At 44.5% G+C, this 23862-nt stretch overlaps 1 protein-coding gene across 1 annotated transcript in view; it reads left to right on the top strand.

Moving 5' to 3' along the window:
- Positions 1 to 856: 856 nt before the first annotated feature.
- Positions 857 to 23862, top strand: part of LOC141148310 (guanylate-binding protein 1-like) — a 1084899-nt gene continuing 1061893 nt past the window's right edge. The window contains exons 1-2 of the mRNA XM_073635621.1: positions 857 to 903; positions 7215 to 7285. The gene's annotated coding sequence lies outside the window, so the exon portion shown is untranslated. The remainder of the gene's footprint in view (positions 904 to 7214; positions 7286 to 23862) is intronic.

The raw sequence follows: 23862 nt of genomic DNA, 5'->3' as shown, positions 1-23862 counted from the left end.
CACATTCCTCTTCTGTTCCAGTTCCTGTTTCTGAGAAGATCACTGGTCAGAAAAGGAGGAATAGGAAAAAAGATAAATCTACCCGTAAACCCGAAAGTGACTGGACATTAGTGCAGAAGCCAGCTAAAAAAGTGAAAGGGGCACCAGAAGTGGGTACAGCAGTTTCCACCAATAGGTATGAAGCGTTATCAGATTCGGATGCTGACTTCTATTCTCTGGAGGACCAGGAACTGGAGCAGGAATTAAAAAGAGTGGGAAAGGAGTATGTGATTGGCTCAGAGGATGACCCGCCCACTAAAAGGCGTCCGCCCCCTGATCCTGGATCCGCAGAATCTGATATGGAAACTGGTAGTCAGCAGAGTGACTCCGATTCTGACTTATAATGGAATGTTGGAGAAGTATAGATTTATGGAAAGGAGTCTTATTGTCACATTATTACTATTGATGCCCTTTAACTGCTAAGTTTTTGACCTAAACAACATGTCAGTAATTGTTGTATTTATGTTCTTTTCAGTCAGTTAGTTTGTTATTATGTATCTTGTTTGTTTTTTACAAATAAAAATCTCCATACATACAGAATAAGAACAGATGACAGGGATTATCATTATTATTATACAGGATTTATATAGCATCACATCGCTTTACAATATAAAAGGGAGACAATACAGTTAGAATACAATAAAATACAAGAGGATTAAAATGAAAGTGAAAGTAACATTTTTATGTGCTGCTAGGAAATCTTCCATTTCTAGGAAAAGCCTCCCCCATCCCTTTCCCCCCCTCCCCTTCTCTACACTCACCCTCCCCCCCTCCCCTCCCCATCCATAGCAGATTCCTATAGAAAGCTGACTGCAGTTGTACTGATAGAAGACAGAAGAGCTCCGTCCTCTGATCACAGTCCAGGTAATTATAACCGTCCTTCCTATTCTGATCATGTCTTATCTATGAAAATGTATCCATAGTGGAATATTATATAGAATATTAATACTGATTATTTTTTATTGTTATTATTAATATATATTAGTATAATATCATCAAATCTTATTGTGATGTTTAGGAAATCTTACTGAATGAAATGAAATCAAATTCCTCTTTGCAGAGAGCATCCAATCATGTGCAGAGAAAAATTGAAAAAAAAAACAACAGAATGTTTGCTCACACATGATTGGATGATTGAAGTCTGCACAACTTCACCTCATTCACTAAGATAGGTAAAATAAATAATTATATAATAATATATATAATATAATTTATAATAAATTCTCCCCTCCCTATCCCGATCCCTCCCGAATCCTATATAAATTGACTGCAGTTGTACTGATAGAAGACAGAAGAGCTCCGTCCTCTGATCACAGTCCAGGTAATTATAACCGTCCTTCCTACTCTGATCATGTCTTATCTAGGGAAATGTATCCATAGTGGAATATTATATAGAATATTAACACTGAGTATTATTATCAATAATAATATTTACTATAATTAATATTGTTATTTATTGAAAACTAGTATAATATAATCCGATCACCATGTGTTATCTATGGCAATGAATCCATAGTGGAATATGAGATAGAATATTAATACTGATTATTATTATTATTATTATTATTATTAATATTATTATTAATATTTACTATTATTAATGGTATTTTTTTTATTGAAAACTAGTATAATATAATCCGATCACCATGTATTATCTATGGAAATGTATCCATAATGGAATATGAGATAGAATATTAATACTGATTATTATTATTATTAATATTATTAATTACTATTATGACTATTGTTGTTATTTATTGAAAACTAGTACAGTAAAACCTTGGATTGCGAGCATAATTCGTTCCAGAAACATGCTTGTAATTCAAAGCACTTGTATATCAAAGCAAATTTCCCCATAAGAAATAATTGGAAACTCAGGTGATTCGTTCCACAACCATTTATTCATTAGTCCTTCAGTTTATAGTCCATATAAAAAGATTATAGCAATGTGACCAGGTTGTGTAACCATAAAATGTCCATCTACAAATGTGCGCCTCCACAAGGGTATTAGAAGTGAAATTCAGCAGGAGCTTCAGAGTTAACACTAGATGGCTCTGTAGGGATTAAGTGTGTCCTAGGGAGTGATTCTAACTGTGGGGGGAGGGGCTGTGTGTGACACAACAGTGATCACCGCTCCCGATCACAGGGAGCTGTGATCAGTGTCCTGTCACTAGGCTGAATGGGGAAATGCTTGTTTACATCAGCATTTCCCCATTCTTCCTCTCCATGAGACGATCGCGGGTATCCCCGCGGACATCGAATCCGCGGGACGCACGAAGTAGCGGCTGTACATGTCCATTGTGCTCATCTCTGCTCATTCAGGTGATTAATGTGGGGTGATGGCATTTCTGAATGGCTACATGTTTAACCACTTCAATACCGGGCACTTTTACCCCCTTCCTGCCCAGGCCAATTTTCAGCTTTCAGCACTCTCACACTTTTAATGACAATTGCGCAGTCATGCAACACTGTATCCATATGAGATTTTTATCATTTTTTTCACACAAAAAGACATTTCTTTTGGTGGTAACTACCCTCCTGGTTTTTTTTTTGAGTGCCATAGACTGCAATGTAAACCCTCAAACAACGCATGAAAGTCACATGTGTTCTGCGTGAATTAGGCTAATACCAATGTTATGTAGGCTATTTCTCTTTTAAATAAGTGTTCTTTTATTGTGGACAGAATACTGCATTATGGACACAAGATGGTGCTCGGGCAGATAGGAAATACATATGTCTTTGTACGAATGCTTACATTTATTTGCTAATCCCTTCAGTGTTCTCTAGAATTGTTACATTATATCTCTTGTTACTCTCAACTCCATCTAGTGGCCATAATACAGCATTTACAAAATTACACCTGACATACAGGACAAGGGAAGTAGTACTGTGCAGAGTCTATACATACAGAATAAAAACAAATACCATCAGAACAGTCTGTCCTTGCATCAGGTGTCCCAGCAGAGTCCATCCTTGCATCAGGTGTCCCAGCAAAGTCCGTCCTTACATCAGGTGTCCCAGCAGAGTTCGTCCTTGCCTCTGGTGTCCCAGCAGAGTCCGTCCTTGCATCAGGTGCCACCAGCAGAGTCCGTTCTTGCATCAGGTGTCCCAGCAGAGTCCGTTCTTGCATCAGGTGTCCCAGCAGAGTCTGTCCTTGCATCAGGTGCCTCCAGCAGAGTCTGTCCTTGCATCAGGTGCCCCCAGCAGAGCCCCCCTTACATCAGATGTCCCCAGCAGAGTCCGTCCTTGCATCAGGTGTCCCAGCAGGGCCCCCTTACATCAGATATCCCCAGCGGAGCCCCCCCTTACATCAGGTGTCACCAGCGGAGCCCCCCTTACATCAGATGTCCCCAGCGGTGCCCCTCTTACAGCAGGTGTCCCCAGCGGAACCCCCCTTACATCAGGTGTCCCCAGCAGAGCCCCCCTTACATCAGATGTCCCCAGCGGTGCCCCCCTTACATAAGGTTTCCCCAGCGGAGCCCCCCTTACATAAGGTTTCCCCAGCGGAGCCCCCCTTACATCAGATGTCACCAGCGGAACCCCCCTTACATCAGGTTTCCCCAGCGAAGCCCCCCCTTACATCAGATGCCCCCAGCGGAGCCCCCCTTACATCAGGTTTCCCCAGCAAAGCCCCCTGTTACATCAGATGTCCCCAGCGGAACCCCCCTTACATCAGGTTTCCCCAGCGAAGCCCCCTCTTACATCAGATGCCCCCAGCAGAGCCCCCCTTACATCAGGTGTCCCCAGTGGAGCCCCCCTTACATCAGGTTTCCCCAGCAGAGCAGCCCCTTACATCAGATGTCCCTAGCGGAGTCCCCCCTTACATCAGATGTCCCCAGCGGAGACCCCTTACATCAGGTTTCCCCAGCGGAGCCCCCCTTACGTCAGGTTTCCCCAGCGGCGCTCCCCCTTACATCAGGTTTCCCCAGCGGAGCCCCCCCTTACATCAGATGTCCCCAGCGGAGCCACCCTTACATCAGGTTTCCCCCGCGGAGCCCCCACTTACATCAGGTTTCCCCAGCGGAGCCCCCCATACATTAGGTTTCCCCAGCGGAGCCCCCCTTACATTATGTTTCCCCAGCGGAGCCCCCCTTACATCAGGTTTCCCCGGTGGAGCCCCCCCTTACATCAGGTTTCCCCAGCGGAGCCCACTTACATCAGGTTTTCCCAGCGGAGCCCCCCTTACATCAGGTTTCCCCAGTGGTGTCCCCCTTACATCAGGTTTCCCCAGCAGGGCCCCCCCTTACATCAGGTTTCCTCAGCGAAGCTCCCCTTACATCAGGTTTCCCCAGCGGAGCCCCCCTTACATCAGGTTTCCCCAGCGGAGCCCCCCCTTACATCAGGTTTCCCCAGCGGAGCCCCCTTACATCAGGTTTCCCCAGCGGAGCCCCCCTTACATCAGGTTTCCCCAGCGGAGCCCCCCTTTACAACAGTTTTTTCCTAGTATGTCTCCACCAGCCGTGTGGTTACAATAACGGGGTGGAGTGGGGCGGAGGGTGATGGGAGCGAAGCGGGGCGGAGGGTGGGCAATGACACAGGAGCTCCGTCTAGCCTCCCAGCTGTGTTCCTGGTCTTCTTAAAAATGGTGGCCAGTGGAGACAATGTCTCTGCCGGCCGTGGACCTCTGGCGGCGGTGGAAAAACGTGGAAAACCCAGATTTCTCGGGACATTTCCTAGGAAGCAATAAATTTGGGAAATTGTCTAAATCCCGGAAATGTCCCGGGAAATTCAGGACAGTTGGTAAGTATGCATACATACAGAATAAGAACAGATACTGAGAATTACACCAGACATACAGGACAAGAGAAGTAGTACTGTGCAGAGTCCATACATACAGAATAAGAACAGATACTGAGAATTACACCCAACATACAGGACAAGAGAAGTGGTACTGTGCATACATGCAGAATAAGAACAGATGACAGGGGTTATTATTATTAGTATACAGGATTTATATAGCGTCACTTCGCTTTACAATACAAAAGGGAGACAATACAGTTACAATACAATAAAATACAAGAGGATTAAAATGAAAGTGAAAGTAACATTTTTCTGTGTGTCCCAGCAGAGTCCGTTCTTGCATCAGGTGTCCCAGCCCAGTCTGTCCTTGCATCAGGTGCCCCCAGCAGACACCGTCCTTGCATCAGGTGCCCCCAACTGAGCCCCCCCTTACATCAGGTGTCCCCAGTGGAGCCCCCCTTACATCAGATGTCCCCAGCGGAGCCCCCCTTACATCAGGTGTCACCAGCGGAGCCCCCCCTTACATCAGATGTCCCCAGAAGTGCCCCTCTTACATCAGGTGTCCCCAGCGGAGCCCCCCTTACATCAGATGTCCCCAGCGGAGCCCCCCTTACATCAGGTGTCCCTAGCAGAGCCCCCTTTACATCAGATGTCCCCAGCATTGCCCCCCTTACATCAGGTTTCCCCAGCGGAGCCCCCCTTACATCAGGTCTCCCCAGGGGAGCCACCCTTACATCAGATGTCCCCAGCGGAACCCCCCTTACATCAGGTGTCCCCAGCAGAGCCCCTCTTACATCAGGATTCCCCAGCGAAGCCCCCCTTACATCAGATGTCCCCAGCAGAGCCTCCCTTACATCAGGTGTCCCCAGCGGAGCCCCCCTTACATCAGGTGTCCCCAGCGGAGCCCCCCTTACATCAGGTTTCCCCAGCGGAGCCCCCCTTACATCAGATGTCCCCAGCGGAGCCCCCCCTTACATCAGATGTCCCCAGCAGAGCCCCCCTTACATCAGGTTTCCCCAGCGGAGCCCCCCTTACATGAGGTTTCCCCAGCGGAGACCCCTCTTACATCAGATGTACCCAGCGGAGCCACCCTTACATCAGGTTTCCCCAGCGGAGCCCCCCCTTACATCAGGTTTCCCCAGCGGAGCCCCCCTTACATTAGGTTTCCCCAGCGGAGCCCCCCTTACATTAGGTTTCCCCAGCGGAGCCCTCCCTTACGTCAGGTTTCCCCAGCGGAGCCCTCCCTTACATCAGGTTTCCCCAGCGTAGCTCCCCTTACATCAGGTTTCCCCAGCGGAGCCCCCCTTACATCAGGTTTCCCCAGCGTAGCTCCCCTTACATCAGGTTTCCCCAGCGGAGCCCCCCTTAGATCAGGTTTCCCCAGCGGAGCCCCCCTTTACAACGTTTTTTTTCCTAGTATGTCTCCGCCGGCCGCGTGGTTACAATAACGGGGCGGAGTGGGGCGGGTGGTGGTGGGAGCGAAGCAGGGCGGAGGGTGGGCGGCAACACAGGAGCTCCATCTAGCCGCCCAGCCGTGTTCCTGGTCTTCTTAAAAATGGCGGCCGGCGGTCTCCACCAGCGGCGGTGGAAAATCGTGGAAAACCCGGATTTCTCGGGACATTTCCCGGGATGCAATAAATTCGGGAAATTGTCTAAATCCCGGAAATGTCCTGGGAAATTCTGGACAGTTGGTAAGTATGCATACATACAGAATAAGAACAGATACTGAAAATTACACCCGACATACAGGACAAGAGAAGTGGTACTATGCATACATACAGAATAAGAACAGATGACAGGGATTATTATTATTATACAGGATTTATATAGCGTCACATCGCTTTACAATATAAAAGGGAGACAATACAGTTACAATACAATAAAATACAAGAGGATTAAAATGAAAGTGAAAGTAACATTTCTCTGTTCTGGGAAATCTCTCATTTCCAGGAAAAGCTTCCCTCCCCCATCCATAGCAGATTCCTATATAAAGTGACTGCAGTTGTACTGATAGAAGACAGAAGAACTCCGTCCTCTGATCACAGTCCAGGTAATTATAACCGTCCTTTCTATTCTGATCGTGTCTTATCTATGGAAATGTATCCATAGTGGAATATTATATAGAGTATTAATACTGATTATTTTTTATTGTTATTATTAATATATATTAGTATAATATCATCAAATCTTATTGTGATGTTTAGGAAATCTTACTGAATGAAGTGAAATCAAATTCCTCTTTGCAGAGAACATCCAATCATGTGCAGAGAAAAATTGAAAAAAAAAAAAACAACAGAATGTCTGCTCACACATGATTGGATGATTGAAGTCTGCACAACTTCACCTCATTCACTAAGATAGGTAAAATAAAGAATTATATAATAATATATATAATATAATTTATAATAAATTCTCCCCTCCCCCACCCAATTCAGAATCCTATATAAAGTGACTGCAGTTGTACTGATAGAAGACAGAAGAGTTCTGTCCTCTGATCACAGTCCAGGTAATTATAACCGTCTTTCCTTTTCTGATCATGTCTTATCTATGGAAATGTATCCATAGTGGGATATTATATAGAATATTAATACTGAGTATTATTATCAATAATAATATTTACTATTATTAATAGTATTGTTATTTTTTGAAAACTAGTATAATATAATCCGATCACCATGTGTTATCTATGGCAATGTATAAATAGTGGAATATGATATTGAATATTAATACTGATTATTATTATTATTTTTTTTTTTGTTTCAAATATTTTATTGAGGATTGTAAAGATTTTACAGCAAATGTGTAACAAACATCAGAAAACAAAGATCATGAACACTTTTACAGAATGAGTTTAGAAAAGAGAAAAAAAAAAACCTTTTAAGAGAAATCCCAGTCAGGCCAAAAGGTAGCCAGCATATTATCAATGTCAATCTGGGATATAGAACCCAGCACCTATCTGGGAGAGGGTCTTAACAGCATAGGAGCTTAGACTCCCTCGGTAGTATGTGCTGTGCACTGTCATTTATTCGGTGTGGAGTATGTGATTGGTACATGTATTCATGGGAAAACTACGTCCGAGGGATAGGGGTCTCACTGTATTCGTGTCAGACATTCTCCTAAATCTCTGATACATAATTCTCAAGTTGGGTATCTGAGTAGTATGAGGCGTGAGTGATTTGCAGGCTCATAATAAATATGAGAAACCAGGCGTGGGAGAGAATGATGCTGGGGGAGAAGGGAGCGACGGGTGTGAAGGGTAGGTAGAACATGAGGGAGGGGGAAGGAGGGATGGGACAGGTGGGACTGGGAAATCTCTGACTCCTCCAAATGAAGGTGGGAATGTCTGGGTATTTCCAAAATGTGTGAGTATAGAACAATTAGGGGATAAGACCTCAGCGAGGTGGGGGCAAAGGGTAAATATATCTGGTCTGTATGTGTGGGTGGTGACCTTATTTGACCGTGTCACTTTATGTAGGAGAGTTCAAGATGGACTTGTAGTCAGGCAGAGTCTTAAAGTGGGTCCAACATGCCCACTTGTGGCTAAATTTCGTTGTTGTATCTTGAGCGATATTTATGAGTTTTTCCATTTCTTCTATTTTGTTTATTCTGACGAACCATTCAGCCAGAGTGGGTGTCTTGTTTGATTTCCAGTGTATGGGGATGCATTGTTTTGCTGCATTGATCAAGTGCATCATGAGTGACTTGTGGTATGTGCTGTGTGGGTGGGGAGATAGGTGAAGGAGGAATTGATCTGGGGCGAAATCTAGGTTGTAGGTGGTGATCTGCACAATCATTTTGTGGATCTCCGACCAAAAAGTTTGGAGGGGGGCGCAGGACCACCACATATGGAGTAAAGTGCCCTTTTCTTGATGGCACCTCCAGCATGTTTCGGGAATATTGGATTTGAATTTGTGTAATAATGCTGGGGTATGGTACCACCTCGACAATATTTTGAATCCATTCTCTTGAGTGGAGACATTAATTGAACCTTTATGTATGTGCGAGAATATTCGCTCCCAGCTCTCTTCCGTAATTTGTATAGAAAGATCCTTCTCCCATTATTTGCAGAGCTGACTGTCGTTTGCTTTGAGATCAGCAAAAAGCATGTTGTGTATTTGAGAAATAAGGTGTGTTTGTGGAGTTAGTTTGGTGCATAATGTTTCAAAGGGTGTAAGTTGTCTGGAGCATTGACCCGTCTTGTCGAGCGTTTGGAGGTAGTGTGCTATCATTAGATATGTCCATTGCGGGATAGGTGTTTTTTCAGAGCGTGTTGCCAATTGTGTTACGGGGATAATTTTGCCCTGGTGGAAGAAGTGATGGGCTCTGGTTTGTCCTTGTGGTAAGTTGTCATCTAAAAACTGGTGATGCATACCTGGAGGGAAGTCTGGGTTCAGTTTTATTGGTGTCAATGGACTGGGAGTGGAAGACAGCGAAACCGTTTTGCAGGTTAAGTGGAAGCAACGTAGGGTGGGACCAATCGTAGGGTGAGTTTGGATCTCTTGTGGGATTTGGTTAAGAGAAATCCACGGGAGTGATTTACATTCTAATTTCGTAAAAGAGGCTTCAAGGGAAACCCAGTCTTTCTGTTGGGCATGAACAATCAAGTCAACTATCCTGGTAAGATGTGTAGCTATGTGGTAATTGGAAATGTTGGGGAGGCCTATTCCTCCTAGGTTTTTCGGGCGGGAGAGCAAGAGGTGGCTAATTCTGTGTCTGTGTTTACCCCATAGGAACTTAGAGCTGATCTGTCTATATGACTTGAAAAATAGAGGAGGAATCTGTATCGGGATCCTCTGTAGTAGATATAAAATCCGGGGGAGAGCGTTCATTTTTAGTATGGCCGCTCTGCCGAACCATGAAAATGTCAGTTTATTCCAAGTTTCAAAGTCGGAGGCTAATCTGTTTAAAAGGAGGAGAAAATATTTAATGTATAGGTCTGAGAGTGTGGATGGGATCTGTATCCCTAAGTACGTTAATGAGTCATGTTTCCATTGGAATGGGAAGTTGTGTTTACATTGGTCTACTATGTTTTGGGTTAGTGATATATTAAGAGCGAAAGATTTAGAGAAGTTAATCTTCAGATTGGATAGGGATTGGAAGAGCTTAAATTCTGATAGTAAGATTGGTAAAGTGGTTAGAGGTTGTGAGAGGAATAACAGTATATCGTCCGCGTAAGCTGCATACTTATATTCTTTTTCTGGTAAGTGAATTCCCTTTATGTCTGGGTTAAGTTTAATTTTCCTTAGAAAGGGTTCTAGGGTTAATACAAACAGGAGGGGTGACAGTGGGCACTCCTGCCTCGTTCCGTTACGGATCGGGAAGGCGTTCGACAGAGTACCGTTGATCCTTGCTTTCGCTGCTGGAGTGCTATATAATGACATAATAAAGCCAATCATCTGAGGACCAAGTCCTATGGCTTGTAAGACTGCAAGCATGTAATCCCAGGATACTCTGTCGAACGCCTTCTAGTGACAAAAAAAATCCTTTTTGTTTGGTGCGTGTAATCAGGTGATGTAGGTTAATTGCTTTGCACGTGTTATCCCTGGCTTCTCTTCAAGGGATGAAACCGACTTGATCATGGGATATGATGGAAGGGAGAAGTGTTAATAATCTGTTGGCTAGTATTTTGGAGAAGATTTTGATATCCACATTTAATAGGGAGATCGGTCTATAATTACTCGTGTGTGAAGGGTCCTTGCCTTCTTTAGGGATGACTACTATGTGGGCTTCTAACATTCCACTTGTGAGGGAGTTTGTAGGGGAGAGAGAGTTAAAGGTCCTTAGAAATGGAGCTTGAAGGGTGTCCATAAACGTTTTGTAATAGGCGGCCGGAAGGCCATCTGAGCCAGGGCTTTTACCGGGTTTAAGATGTTTGAGTACCTGGGACTAGGGATGAGCCGAACACCCCCCGGTTCGGTTCGCACCAGAACCTGCGAACGGACCGAAAGTTCGCACGAACGTTAGAACCCCATTGACGTCTATGGGACTCGAACGTTCGAAATCAAAAGTGCTCATTTTAAAGGCTAATTTGCATGGTATTGTCCTAAAAAGGGTTTGGGGACCCGGGTCCTACCCCAGGGGACATGTATCAATGCAAAAAAAACTTTTAAAAACGGCCATTTTTTCGGGAGAAGTGATTTTAATGATGCTTAAAGTAAAAAAAAAAAAGTGAAATATTCCTTTAAATATCGTACCTGGGGGGTGTCTATAGTATGCCTGTAAAGTGACGCGTGTTTCCCGTGTTTAGAACAGTCCCTGCACCAAATGTCATTTTTAAAGGAAAAAATCTCATTTAAAACTGCTTGCGGGTTTAATGTAATGTCGGGTCATGGCAATATGGATGAAAATCAGTGAGACAAACGGCATGGGTACCCCCCAGTCCATTACCAGGTCCTTTGGGTCTTGTATGGATATTAAGGGGAACCCCGCACCCAAATTAAAATAAGGAAAGGTGTGGGGCCACCAGGCCCTATATACTCTGAACAGCAGTATACAGGCGGTGCAAACAAGACAGGGACTGTAGGTTTGTTAAGTAGAATCTGTTTGTAATTTTGAACGGGTACATTTTTAACGTGTTTAGCTCCAGCCAAAAAATCTTTTTTAAGCTTTTTGGAAAACATAGGGAAGGGTTATCACCCCTGTGACATTTGTTTTGCTGTCTTTCCTCCTCTTCAGAATATTTCACCTCACTTTTTGTCCCAATGAAAAATGTTTTTTGAAAATTTGGGTTTTTTTGTGGAACAAGGATTGGAAAGCATCAGTGGAAAGGAGAATTTTTTTTCCCATATTAACTCTTACAGGAGAGAATTTCCCTTCCTGGGGTAGATTTCATCTCACTTCCTGTTGTCTCCTTCCGTTTGCAAGTAGGAGTCGTTTGTAAGTTAGATGTTTGAAAGTAGGGTCCTGCCCTATATACTCAGCAGAAATTTGGGCCTTAGGTGTTGCTGTGGCCACAACACTGTAAGCCCTCACAGGGCCCTGCTGTGAAATATTAGATCAAGAATTGTAATTACATGCCCCTGTTGAACAGGAGCTGAAAAATTAGGCCTTAGGCACTGGTGCTGGTGCCACAACACTGCAACCCCTCACAGACACTCTAGTTGGAACGCAGGAACGAGCCCTGCTGCAAAGTATTGCATCAAAAATTGTAATTACACGCCCCTGTTAGACAGGGGCAGAAAAATTGTGCCTTAGGCACTGGTGGTGGCGCCCAGAACCAAAAATGTTCTTACAAGCTATCAGCGTGATGATTGAGGAGGAAGAGGATAATTACTCAGGGATAGTCACTCAGCATCAGCATAGGCAGTCTTTGAAGGGATCTGAGATTTCAAAAAAAATTATTCGGTTACATCAGCATCAGGTGCTTGGTAGCTGGTGGTGATCCAAGACTGATTCATTTTTATGAAGGTCAGTCAATCGACCGAGTCGGTGGACAGACGCACCCTGTGATCGGTTACCACGCCTCCAGCAGCACTGAATGTGCGTTCCGAAAGAACGCTGGATGCAGGACAGGCCAGTAGCTCAATTGCATACTGTGCAAGCTCTGGCCAGTGATCCATCCTCAAGACCCAGTAACCCAGAGGATTTTCGGTGGGAAAGGTGTCCAAGTCTGATCTTGCCCCTAGGTATTCCTGCACCATGTAAAACAGACGCTGGCGATGGTTGCTGGAACCGATCATACCTTGGGGCTGCGGACCAAAAAATTGTCTGAACGCATCGGTCAGATGGCCACCTTCTCCACCGCTCCTTCTTTGACTGACCAAAGCCTCAGCAACACGTTGTCCAGAAACAGGAGTTTGTAACCTCCCAGTCTCTGGGAACACGTTGCACAGACCTTTCTGCAAGGTCTCCCGAAGATGTTTCATCCTCTGCTCCCTCTGCGATGGCAAGATAAGGTCCGCAACCTTACCCTTGTAACGTGGATCAAGGAGGGTTGCCAGCCAGTATTGGTCCTTCTCCTTGATACCACGAATACGAGGATCCTTACGCAGGCTTTGCAGGATCAGGGAGGCCATGCAGCGTAGGTTTGCTGAGGCATTCGGTCCGGAGTCCTCTGGGTCACTAAGGACGACATGGTCCGCAGCCACCTCCTCCCAGCCACGTACAAGTCCATGTGTTTCTTGGGACTGATCCCTTAAAGACTGCTGCTGATGCTGAGTGCCAGGCTCCACCTCCATACTGACACAATCTTCCTCCTCCTCCTCGTACTCTTCCTGTGTGATCGGCGGGCACGCAGGAACACTGTCTGAATAAAGGGGGCCTTGAGAGCTAGGGAAGTCCTCCACTTCCTGCCTCTGTTCTGCCTCAAGTGCCCTGTCCATTATTCCACGCAGCGTGTGCTCCAACAGGTGGACAAGGGGGACAGTGTCACTGATGCATGCACTGTCACTGCTCACCATCCTCGTGGCCTCCTCAAATGGTGACAGGACAGTGCATGCATCCCTGATCATGGCCCACTGGCGTGGGGAAAAAAACCCAAGCTCCCCTGACCCTGTCCTGGTGCCATAGTCGCACAGGTACTCATTGATGGCCCTCTGCTGCGTGTGCAGCCGCTGCAGCATGGCCAACGTTGAGTTCCACCTGGTGGGCATGTCACAGATTAGGCGGTTCTTGGGCAGGTTAAACTCCTTTTGGAGGTCCGTCAGCCGAGCACTGGCATTATATGACCGGCGGAAATGCACACAGACTTTCCTGGCCTGCCTCAGGACATCCTGTAAGCCCGGGTACCTGCCCAAGAACCGCTGCACCACCAAGTTAAGGACGTGAGCCAAACAGGGCACATGGGTCATTTGTCCCTGTCGGAGGGCAGAGAGGAGGTTGGTGCCATTGTCGCAAACCACCATTCCTGCCTTAAGTTGGCGTGGCGTCAACCACCTCTGAACCTGCCCCTGCAGAGCTGTCAGAACCTCTGCCCCAGTGTGGCTCCTGTCCCCCAAGCACACCAGCTCAAGCACCGCATGGCATCTTTTGGCCTGAGTACTTGCGTAGCCCCTTGAACGACTACGGAGCACCGCTGGTTCCGAGGAAGAGGCCATGGAGGAAGAAGAAGAGGAGGGGGTGGAGGAGAGAGGTGTGTCACAATCATTAGCATTTTGGAGGCGTGGTGGCGGAACAACCTCCAACACTACTGCACCTTGTCCTGCATCCTTCCCAGCTGCCAGCAGAGTCACCCAATGCGCCGTGAAACTTAGGTAACGTCCCTGTCCATGCCTGCTGGACCATGAGTCAGCGGTAATATGCACCTTACCGCTGACCGCCCTGTCCAGCGAGGCATGGACATTGCCTTCCACATGCCGGTAGAGAGCCGGAATCGCCTTCCGTGAGAAAAAGTGGCGTTTGGGTACCTGCCACTGAGGAACCGCACATTCCACAAACTCACGGAAGGGGGCAGAGTCTACCAACTGAAAAGGCAGCAGTTGAAGTGCTAGCAATTTTGCCAAGCTAGCATTCAACCGCTGGGCATGTGGATGGCTGGGAGCAAACTTCTTTCGGCGGTGCAGCAGCTGGGGCAGGGAAATTCACCTGGTACAATCTGACGTCGGTGTACCAAAAGCAGATTGCCCACAAGTACTTGGCTGTGACACACCTAATTCTACACCTTCATTCCTCTCAGTGCAGGTCTCAGAGAGGACTGAAAGTCTAGTGGGGTTGGAAATCTCAGCTGATGAGGAGCAAGGAGAGGTCCTCTTTGTTCTTTGGTGTGGGTCTTTTAGATGCGCTTGCCAACGAACTGCATGGCAGGTCAACATATGTCTGGTCAAGCATGTGGTACCCAAGCGGGAGATGTTTTGGCCACGTGAGATACGCTTGAGACATATGTTGCAAATAGCAGCGGTGCGATCTGATGCACTCGTCTCAAAAAAGGCCCACACCAAAGAACTTTTTGAATAACGCGCAGAGACTGCAGCGCCCTGCACATGTGATGCAGTCAATGTGCTGCCCTTAGGCTGGCCCCTGGAGGGCATCCTGCCTCGTTGGAGATTTGCCGCCTCCTCCTCCTCTCTCCTATCAGGCACCCACGTTGAGTCAGTGACCTCATCATCCCCTCCCTCCTCATCACTTGAGCAAACCTGGCAGTATGCTGCAGCAGGGGGAGCATGACTGCCAGATTGCTGTCCTTCTTGGGCACCCCCTCTGTCCGTGCTCATGTTACTGCCTTCATCGAGCTCAGTATCATCATCAGAGCCTTCCAAATGCTGGGCATCCTCCTGGAGCATGTACCCAACACTGTGGTCAAACAGTTCGAGGGACTCCTCAGGAGGACATGGTGGAGCTAGGGAAGGAGTCACTGATGACATTGAGCCGAGGGAAGAGGCCGCTGCTTTGCCAGACAAAGCACCCTGGGCATGGGTGAGAGAGGATGAGGAGGATGAGGACGGCTTGGTCATCCACTCGACCAAGTCTTCCGCATGTTGCGGCTCAACACGGCCAGCTGCCGAAAAAAAGGCCAAGCGTGTCCCATGGCCACGTGCTGATGAGGATGCACCGTCTCCACGACCAGCACTAGACACAGAGCCTGCTTGCCCTCTCTTATTGGCTTGTGACTGTCTGCCTCGCCTTCTTGGCCTTCCAGACATACTAAAGGCCTGTAGCTGCACTAAGCTGGGATATATATATATATATATATATATATATATATATATATATATATATATATATATATATATATATATATATATATATATATATATATATATATATATATATATATACTGCAGCTAGCAAAATCAACTGCCTGCCTGTAGTATGAGAACACCACCAACCTTCTACAGGTAGCTTTAGCTGAACACTGTGAGGTGGACGCACCCCACTAACTTGTAGGTTTAGCTGAACACTGTGAGCAGGACGCACTGCACTAAATGTAAATAGTCTAGAAGATAACAGGAACGGATCTAGCTGAACACTGTGAGCAGGGCGCACTGTACTAAATGTAAATAGTCTAGCTGCCTGACCGTGGTACTAATAGGATCAAAAGAACACCAGTAATTTTCTTTAGGTAGCTGTAAATACTGTAACAAGACAAGCCTGCCTGTCAGTAGGAAGATAACAGGAACGGATCTAGCTGAACACTGTGAGCAGGACGCACTGCACTAAATGTAAATAGTCTAGCTGCCTGACCGTGGTACTAATAGGATCAAAAGAACACCAGTAATTTTCTTCAGGTAGCTTTATATACTGTAACAAGACAAGCCTGCCTGTCAGTAGGAAGATAACAGGAACGGATCTAGCTGAACACTGTGAGCAGGACGCACTGCACTAAATGTAAATAGTCTAGAAGATAACAGGAACGGATCTAGCTAAACTGAATACAGTGTATATATATATATATGCAACACCTGGGATGCATATACTGTATATACACAATACACTGTAAGTGCAGCTAACTGACTGACTGTTCTGCCTAATCTATCTAACTCAAATCAAATGACACTGTCTCTCTGTCTATCTCTTTCAACGCCGGAACACACACTACACAGGGCCGCCGTGCAGGCGGCCTTATATAGTGTGGGGCGTGTACTAAATCCCCTGAGCCATAATTGGCCAAAGCCTCCTTGGCTTTGGCCAATTACGGCTCTCTGTTCAGGCGGCGCTGTGATTGGCCAAGCATGCGGGTCATAGTGCATGCTTGGCCAATCATCAGCAAGCAATGCACTGCGATGCCGCAGTGAATTATGGGCCGTGATGCGCCACACGACTTTGGCGCGAACGGCCCATATCGTTCGCAATTCGGCGAACGACCGAACAGCCGATGTTCGAGTCGAACATGGGTTCGACTCGAACACGAAGCTCATCCCTACCTGGGACCATTCCGTAGAAGTAATTGGTGAGTCAAGAGATGCTGCTATCTCTGGGGATAATTTCTCAGGGATATATAGATCTAAGAATGATTTAATGTTTCGGTTTCTTACTGAAGCAGGGGTAGATGTTGGTTCTGATGTGTGTAGGTCATAAAGGGAGGAATAATAGTTCGCAAATTCCTTTGCTATTTCTTCATTTTGTGTGAGGGTCTTTCTGGAGGTGGATTGTAATTTGTATATTGTGTTGTCAGCTTTTTGTTTCCGTAAGGCCTTTGCTAACAATCTGCCACTCTTGTTACCAAACTCGTAGAATAACTTGTGCGAAAGGATGAACTTTTTCTTAAGGTTAGAGTAGATTTCTTCTTTGATAAGTGTACGGGTCTCCGTTAGTTCTGTATGGGTGTCTTGTGCTAACGTTTGTTTGTGGGATGCTTCTAGTTTTTTTAGTTTCGCAAAAAGGTTGTAGATTGGCTTTCTTGGCTTTTCTGATGGAGGCTGTAAGGGATATTAATTTTCCTCTTATGACGCATTTGTGCGCTTCTAATTGCGTCAAAGGGGACGTGTCTGGGGTGTTATTTTCTATGAAGTAATCCTTCAGACAGGAACGGATTTCTTCTACCTGTAGTTCATTATTTTGCGGAAGAATGGAACTTGAGAGGTGTTAGGGCTATAAATGTTTGCTAGGGTAATTGGTCTGTTTTTGAATATGCCTTTGATAAAGATGAATCTGCCTTGTACATCTGTTAATGTGTCCGATATTTGCAGGTGTGTATTCTTGGAAAGAAGAATTGAAACCCCTTTTGTCTTTGAAGAAGGTGTAGTGGCATGATAGCAATGGGGAAGGAGTGGTTCGTCATTTTAGGGATGTTTGCGCTAGAGAAATGAGTCTCCTGTATAAAGATTACGTCTGCCTTTGAGCTACCCATTTGAGCAAGTAGCTGCGAACACTTTTCAGGGATGTTTAGGCCCTTTGCATTGATAGATATGACTTTCAATGAGTGGGTAATTGATGGCGCTTGACGAGGGGCCATTATCACCCTTAAAAGGCTTGGAAACCTAAGTTTGTGAAAGTATTTAGGAGGAGTCAGAGACTGGGTTGTGAATGTGTCTGGATTGAGGGCTGAGGGATATCAGAGTAGTATTGAGGGTAAGGGTTGGTGTAGAGGAATGATGGGAGGGTGTGTGGGGGTGTAACTACAGGGAAAGTACACAAGGATACCGGTTATGTGGGCTGGCCTGCAGACCCACTTAATAATTATGGGGGACCAGTATGAGTCAGCTAGAACCACTGGATTCCGCTGGGTGCGGGAGTGGAAGGTGACGTCCGGAGAAGGGAGGTTGTCCTGTGTCCCAAAGAGGTCATGATGAGCTATCTATGTGGTTGCTTAATACGCGGGTCGGGGCTCCAATGTGGATGTTGAAGGGATCTAACTGTGGGCCTGATGGGTAACTTAATTTTTTTTTCTGACTATGGTGTGTTAAAGGTAATATCGCATCCTTAATGTAGGAGATCTATAAGGTGTGAGGGGAGTTCTAGGTCTCGTGAATTTAATAGGTTTTTGGTTTGGACAGTGTATTTTAGAGAGTTGTCAGTTTCACTAACGTGTGTTATTTATTTGTGGAATGGTAGTAGTGTCTTACTGCCTCTTATGCCAAGAGGACTGTGGTTGGCTGGCGTTAAGGTGAGTAGGGTAGATGTTGTTGTCTACGTTTATAAGACTATACAGGCCTCTGGTAGAGTTCTTGAGTGTGTAGGCGTTCTAAACCCATTGATCCTGGAGACATTTAAAACATTGAGCAAACTTGCTCAGTTGCAAACTTAACAAACTAAACTTAACAAAAGGTTAACGGTAATAATCGTACCTGTAAAAGAGAAGATGGATCTTCAACTGATATGGTATAAATCACTTACCTGAGCCGCCCCTGTCAATTTCCAGATCGATTAAGGCATTCCAAGTTGTCTAAGAATTACATTTTTGAGTTATTTACCAGAAAGGAAAACATGAGGGAAACTAGGGAGGGGCAGGGTCGTGTGACATTACCTCTAAACGTATCCCAAACATTAGTACTCCTGCTCGCATATATCCAGTAAATTGTTTTTGTTAGGATAAGAAACCCTTGCTTGAGAGAGTATGCTATGGGGTGAGACTCTGAGCTAATTGTTCTGAGGGGGAGAAGGCTCGGGAGGAGGCTCTGAAAGATGAAAATAATAAAATGGGGGGAGAAAAGCAGGGGTATGCAGGGAGAAGGATGAAATTAGAAAGACATATATATTTACTGCAGGAGTCCTTGAAATTATGTCAGAGCAGCTTCTCTTGATCTTCTGTTTGGGTGTCATCTGATATCCAGGTCTGTGTGGGTGGGCATTGCAAATATTACTGGCCCTATCTTCTATTTCATACGAGTGATGATAAAGGTGTTGGGTCCCAGGTCACAAAGGGGGTCTTTATCCAGGACTTTGTATAGCTCTTTATGGTTAGAGAATATGTCATTGTCTCTCAGTGGTGTTGCCCTGACGGAAATGGCGAGGGATCAATGGTGACATACCGAATCTAAATGAATGGTAGGGCTCTCCAACATCATAGTGATGCTCGGAAAGGGGTGTAGGCCTGTTTAGACTGCTTTTGCAGGTAATTGTAATCATTTTAGCAGGGAGAAATGGCCATTAGGGTTACTTTCAGACTGTCTCGTGGGTCATACAAAAGGATAAAGAGAACTTTACCATTCCATTAAGTGATCCTGGCTCTGCGATGTGCAGGGGAGGCTGTGGGGCTGCCGTTCCTCAGCAAGCCTGGATCTCGTTGCGGGGAGAGGTGTGACCCTTGGTGATGTCGGCGACGTCCAAGGTGGAAGTTTCCTGCTTCTGCTATGCCGTCCATCGATGTGGCTCTGTGCATCTGGGGGAGACGGAAATTGCTGTACCAGTCCGGCAGAGCGACAATTGGGATATCTAGTGTAGAGCAGAAGTGTTCTAAGTCTTCTGGGACTCTGAGGAGGGCTGTGCGGCCTTGATGTGATGCAGACAATCCAAAGGGAAATTTCCATCGATATACGATAGATCTGTCTCGCAGAGTGTCAAGTAATGGCCTTAATTCGTGTCTCCTCTGCAGGGTAATGTTGGAGAGATCCTGGTAAATCTTGATGTTTGAGCCTTGAAAGATTATCTGATTTAGATTTCTGGAAGATCTCAAAATCTCCTCCTTTAGTGAGAAATCTATAAGGCAGCAAACGGTGTCCCTGGGGGGGTCTGTATCTCTCCCTCTTGGTTGTAGCGCCCTGTGTATGCGTTCAAAAACTACCGGGGCATCTTGGGGTCTGTCCAGGAGTTCATTCACAATGGTAGTAACTGCTTGAGATAACTGTTGTGAATCGACCGATTCTAGTATCCCCCTAAATCGGAGGCTGCGGCGTCTCTCACGATTGTCAAGGTCCTCCATGTGGCGATTTATGTCTCTCAGGTGTATGGCGTGAGACTCAGTGAGCTGTTGTACATGGCACAGGGAGGCCTCGTGTCACGTCTGGGTTGTTTCAACCTCTTCTACTCTGAGTGAGATTGCTTGGAGATCAGACCGCATGTCTGAGATGGCTGCCATCAGGGTGTTTTTAATGTCTGCTGCAACATTATGGAGGTCATCTAAGTTTACTGCGGGTGGGTGTCTCTGTTCTGTCCCCGTGCTTGCTTTGCTCTGTGTGCCTTAGCTGGGGGTGCTGGCGCTCTGGGGCTGCGATTTACTCGAGGCAGCTGGCTGAGCGGCCTGCATGGCGCCTCTGGGCCAGGAGCGGAAGATCTCAGGGATATGTTCTTCCCGCGGGGGATTTGGGTTCCGAGGGGATCTGGATCGAGATGCTGAGGTACTGCGGGCTGTCCTTACCATAGCAGAGTGTTGTATGGTGGCGGTTCGCTAATGAAGTTAGACCTCATGGACGGGAGCTTCAGCACAACGCGTCCATCTTAGAGCGGCCCCATTATTATTATTATTATTATTATTATTATTATTAATATTTACTATTATTAATGTTATTTTTTTTTATTGAAAACTAGTATAATATAATCAGATCACCATGTGTTATCTATGGAAATGTATCCATAATTGAATATAATATAGAATATTAATACTGATTATTATTATTATTATTATTATTAATATTATTAATTACTATTATGACTATTGTTGTTATTTATTGAAAACTAATACAGTAAAACCTTGGATTGCGAGCATAATTTGTTCCAGAAACATGCTTGTAATTCAAAGCACTTGTATATCAAAGCAAATTTCCCCATAAGAAATAATTGGAAACTCAGGTGATTCGTTCCACAACCATTTATTCTTAAGTCCTTCAGTTTATAGTCCATAACAAAAGATTATAGCAATGTGACCAGGTTGTGTAACCATAAAATGTCTATCTACAAATGGAAGCCTCCACAAGGGGATTAGAAGTGAAATCCAGCAGGAGCTTCAGAGTATAAAAGAGAAGAGAGGCGCCTCTAAATGTAGCAATATGTTGCTAAATGTTGTACCTTCATTAAATGTAACAATATTGCTACACTTTTTGCTAAATATTGTTAAAAGAGAAGAGAGGCGCCTCTCTTCTCTTTTATACTCAGTTGTGACATGACGCTACTCTCATATCAAGACATTGCTTGTGTATCAAGTCAAAATTTTTAAAAAAAAAACGCTCTCAAACCAAGTTACTCTCAAACCAAGAAAAAATAAGGAGTTGCGCTAATACCTATATAACATACCATAAAAATGTACGGTGAAAGAAAATAGTGATGATAAGTATAAATAAAGGTGAATCTAAAAAGCGTGTGATTATAATCAAAAAAATCCCATTGAGTGAAATTTCAATAAAATATCCTAGTGGCTGCAAATCATCAGCATAAATATAAAAAACAAGTCCACGTGATAATAAGTGTTAATCCGTGACAGCAAAGGAGGGTCCACCACGGGAATGGAAGGGGTTACTCTTTACCAGATGGCCGTGACCCCCCACTACAGAGGATCACAGCAAGCAGATAACTTTGTGAGCCAGAGAAATGGAAACTGTTAACGGCATCCACTAGAGGTCATCTCATCGTCAGCCACACCAGCGAAACCCAGGGCAAGGGTACCATAAAATATATGAAGGGAACTCACATAGTGTAAAACCGACAAATTTAATTAGCTTGGGGGTGACGTCAGCTGAGCCAGACGATGCGCTGACGTCACCCCCAAGCTAATTGTATTCCAGTAGGACGGGTTTGTCCGCGCTCCTGTGGCCAAGGAACCGGACTTTAGGCTTTTATATCTACTACGCTTTGTAAGTGTGCATTTTGTGGTTTTTAAACTTTGAATAAATTTGTCGGTTTTACACTATGTGAGTTCCCTTCATATTCATATACATTTTATGGTACCCTTGCCCTGGGTTTGGCTGGTGTGGCTGACGATGAGATGACCTCTAGTGGATGCCGTTAACAGTTTCCATTTCTCTGGCTCACAAAGTTATCTGCTTGCTGTGATCCTCTGTAGTGGGGGTCACGGCCATCTGGTAAGGAGTAACCCCTTCCATTCCCGGTGGTGGACCCTCCTTTGCTGTCACGGATTAACACTTATTATCACGTGGACTTGTTTTTTATATTTATACTGATGATTTGCAGCCACTAGGATATTTTATTGAAATTTCACTCAATGGGATTTTTTTGATTATAATCACACGCTTTTTAGATTCACCTTTATTTATACTTATCATCACTATTTTCTTTCACCGTAGATTTTTATGGTATGTTATATAGGTATTAGCGCAACTCCTTATTTTTTCTATGTTTTATTCACAATTAATGTTTATTGTCGGATTTGCAGCTTTTCAAACGATCCAATTATTCACTTGGTTTTTAGCGCAGTTTTTTCCAATTTTTCCACTCTCAAACCAAGGTTTTACTGGTATAATATAATCAGATCACAGAGTTATGTTTAGAAAATCTTACTAAATGAAGTGAAACAAAATTCCTCTTTACAGAGAAAATCCAATCACCAGCAGAGAAAAACTGAAAAAAAAAAAAAACAGAATTTTTGCTCACACATGATTGGATGATTGAAGTGTGCACAGCTTCACCTCATTTATTAAGATCAGTGACCATTTCCATTGAAAACAGAAAACAGAACATTCTCTGTGAATGTGAACGTTTTCCTCCTTTAGTAAATCAGCTCAGTGTGACCGAAAGTGATGAAACTCTCTAGGGATGAGAATCCTAATTTTATTCTGGTGCTTATATCTGATATACATGTTTCTGTGTGTGTCACATGATGAGGTTGAGTTGAGTAAATAGACACTACAGGGATGTATTTAAAACAAATTTGCAGAGCTAACAAATAAAGAAGGATTTTGTGTGACTTTAAAAGCGCAAAAATAACAAATGGATTATAGAAAAATATATCAATTTAATACGTTAAAAAGGGTGAATACATAGAATAAACATTCCAAAGAATCGATCACAGAATATACAGAACTACATGCAAAGCTGATTAGTCTCTACATGTTTCGTCATACAAATAGGGCTTCTTCAGGAGAACGTCTGATATTAAAGTACCCCTGAAGAAGCCCTATTTGTATGGTGAAACATGTAGAGACTAATCAGCTTTGCATGTAGTTCTGTATATTCTGTGATCAATTCTTTGGAATGTTTATTCTATGTATTCATCCTTTTTAACATATTAAATTTATATATTTTTCTATAATCTATTTGTTATGTTTGCGCTTTCAAACTCTGACAAAATCCTTCTTTATTTGTTTACTCATAAAGGGATGTGGCACTATCGATAGTTTCGGTATCCTAGCTCATATCAAAATTTGGAGAGCTATTCATCCTATGAAATTTCATGTACATTTATTCTTAGTGAATGCGGCAAAATTGAATGTTATTAGGCTATTTTTTTCTCTAGGTTGAATGTTTCTATTTATACAGAAAAAATTGTATGAGTTAAATACATCATTATGGCCAATGGATGGAGCTGATGATGGTAGGAAAAAATTATGTATTCTCCAATGACATCAGCGCCATCTAGTGGTCATAATGTGGCATTTTCCCAATTCACTCTATTCAGTATTAAGAATAGCATTCCACCAGGAGAGAAAATATTCTAATAATATTTGTTTTTGCCCTCATTTACCCAGAATGTAAAGAAGATGAATAGTTTAATATGTTTTTTCTTTTTTTTTAACTGCACCCCCAAATATATCAAGCCTTAAAATTGCACACTTCCATAAAATGGTGAAAAGCTACAGTACAGAATATAAAGAGGGTGAA

The sequence above is a fragment of the Aquarana catesbeiana genome, linkage group LG06, assembly GCF_042186555.1.
Source record: "Aquarana catesbeiana isolate 2022-GZ linkage group LG06, ASM4218655v1, whole genome shotgun sequence".
In the NCBI taxonomy this organism is placed as follows: Eukaryota; Metazoa; Chordata; class Amphibia; order Anura; family Ranidae; genus Aquarana; species Aquarana catesbeiana.
This window is presented reverse-complemented; position numbering and strand designations above follow the sequence as displayed.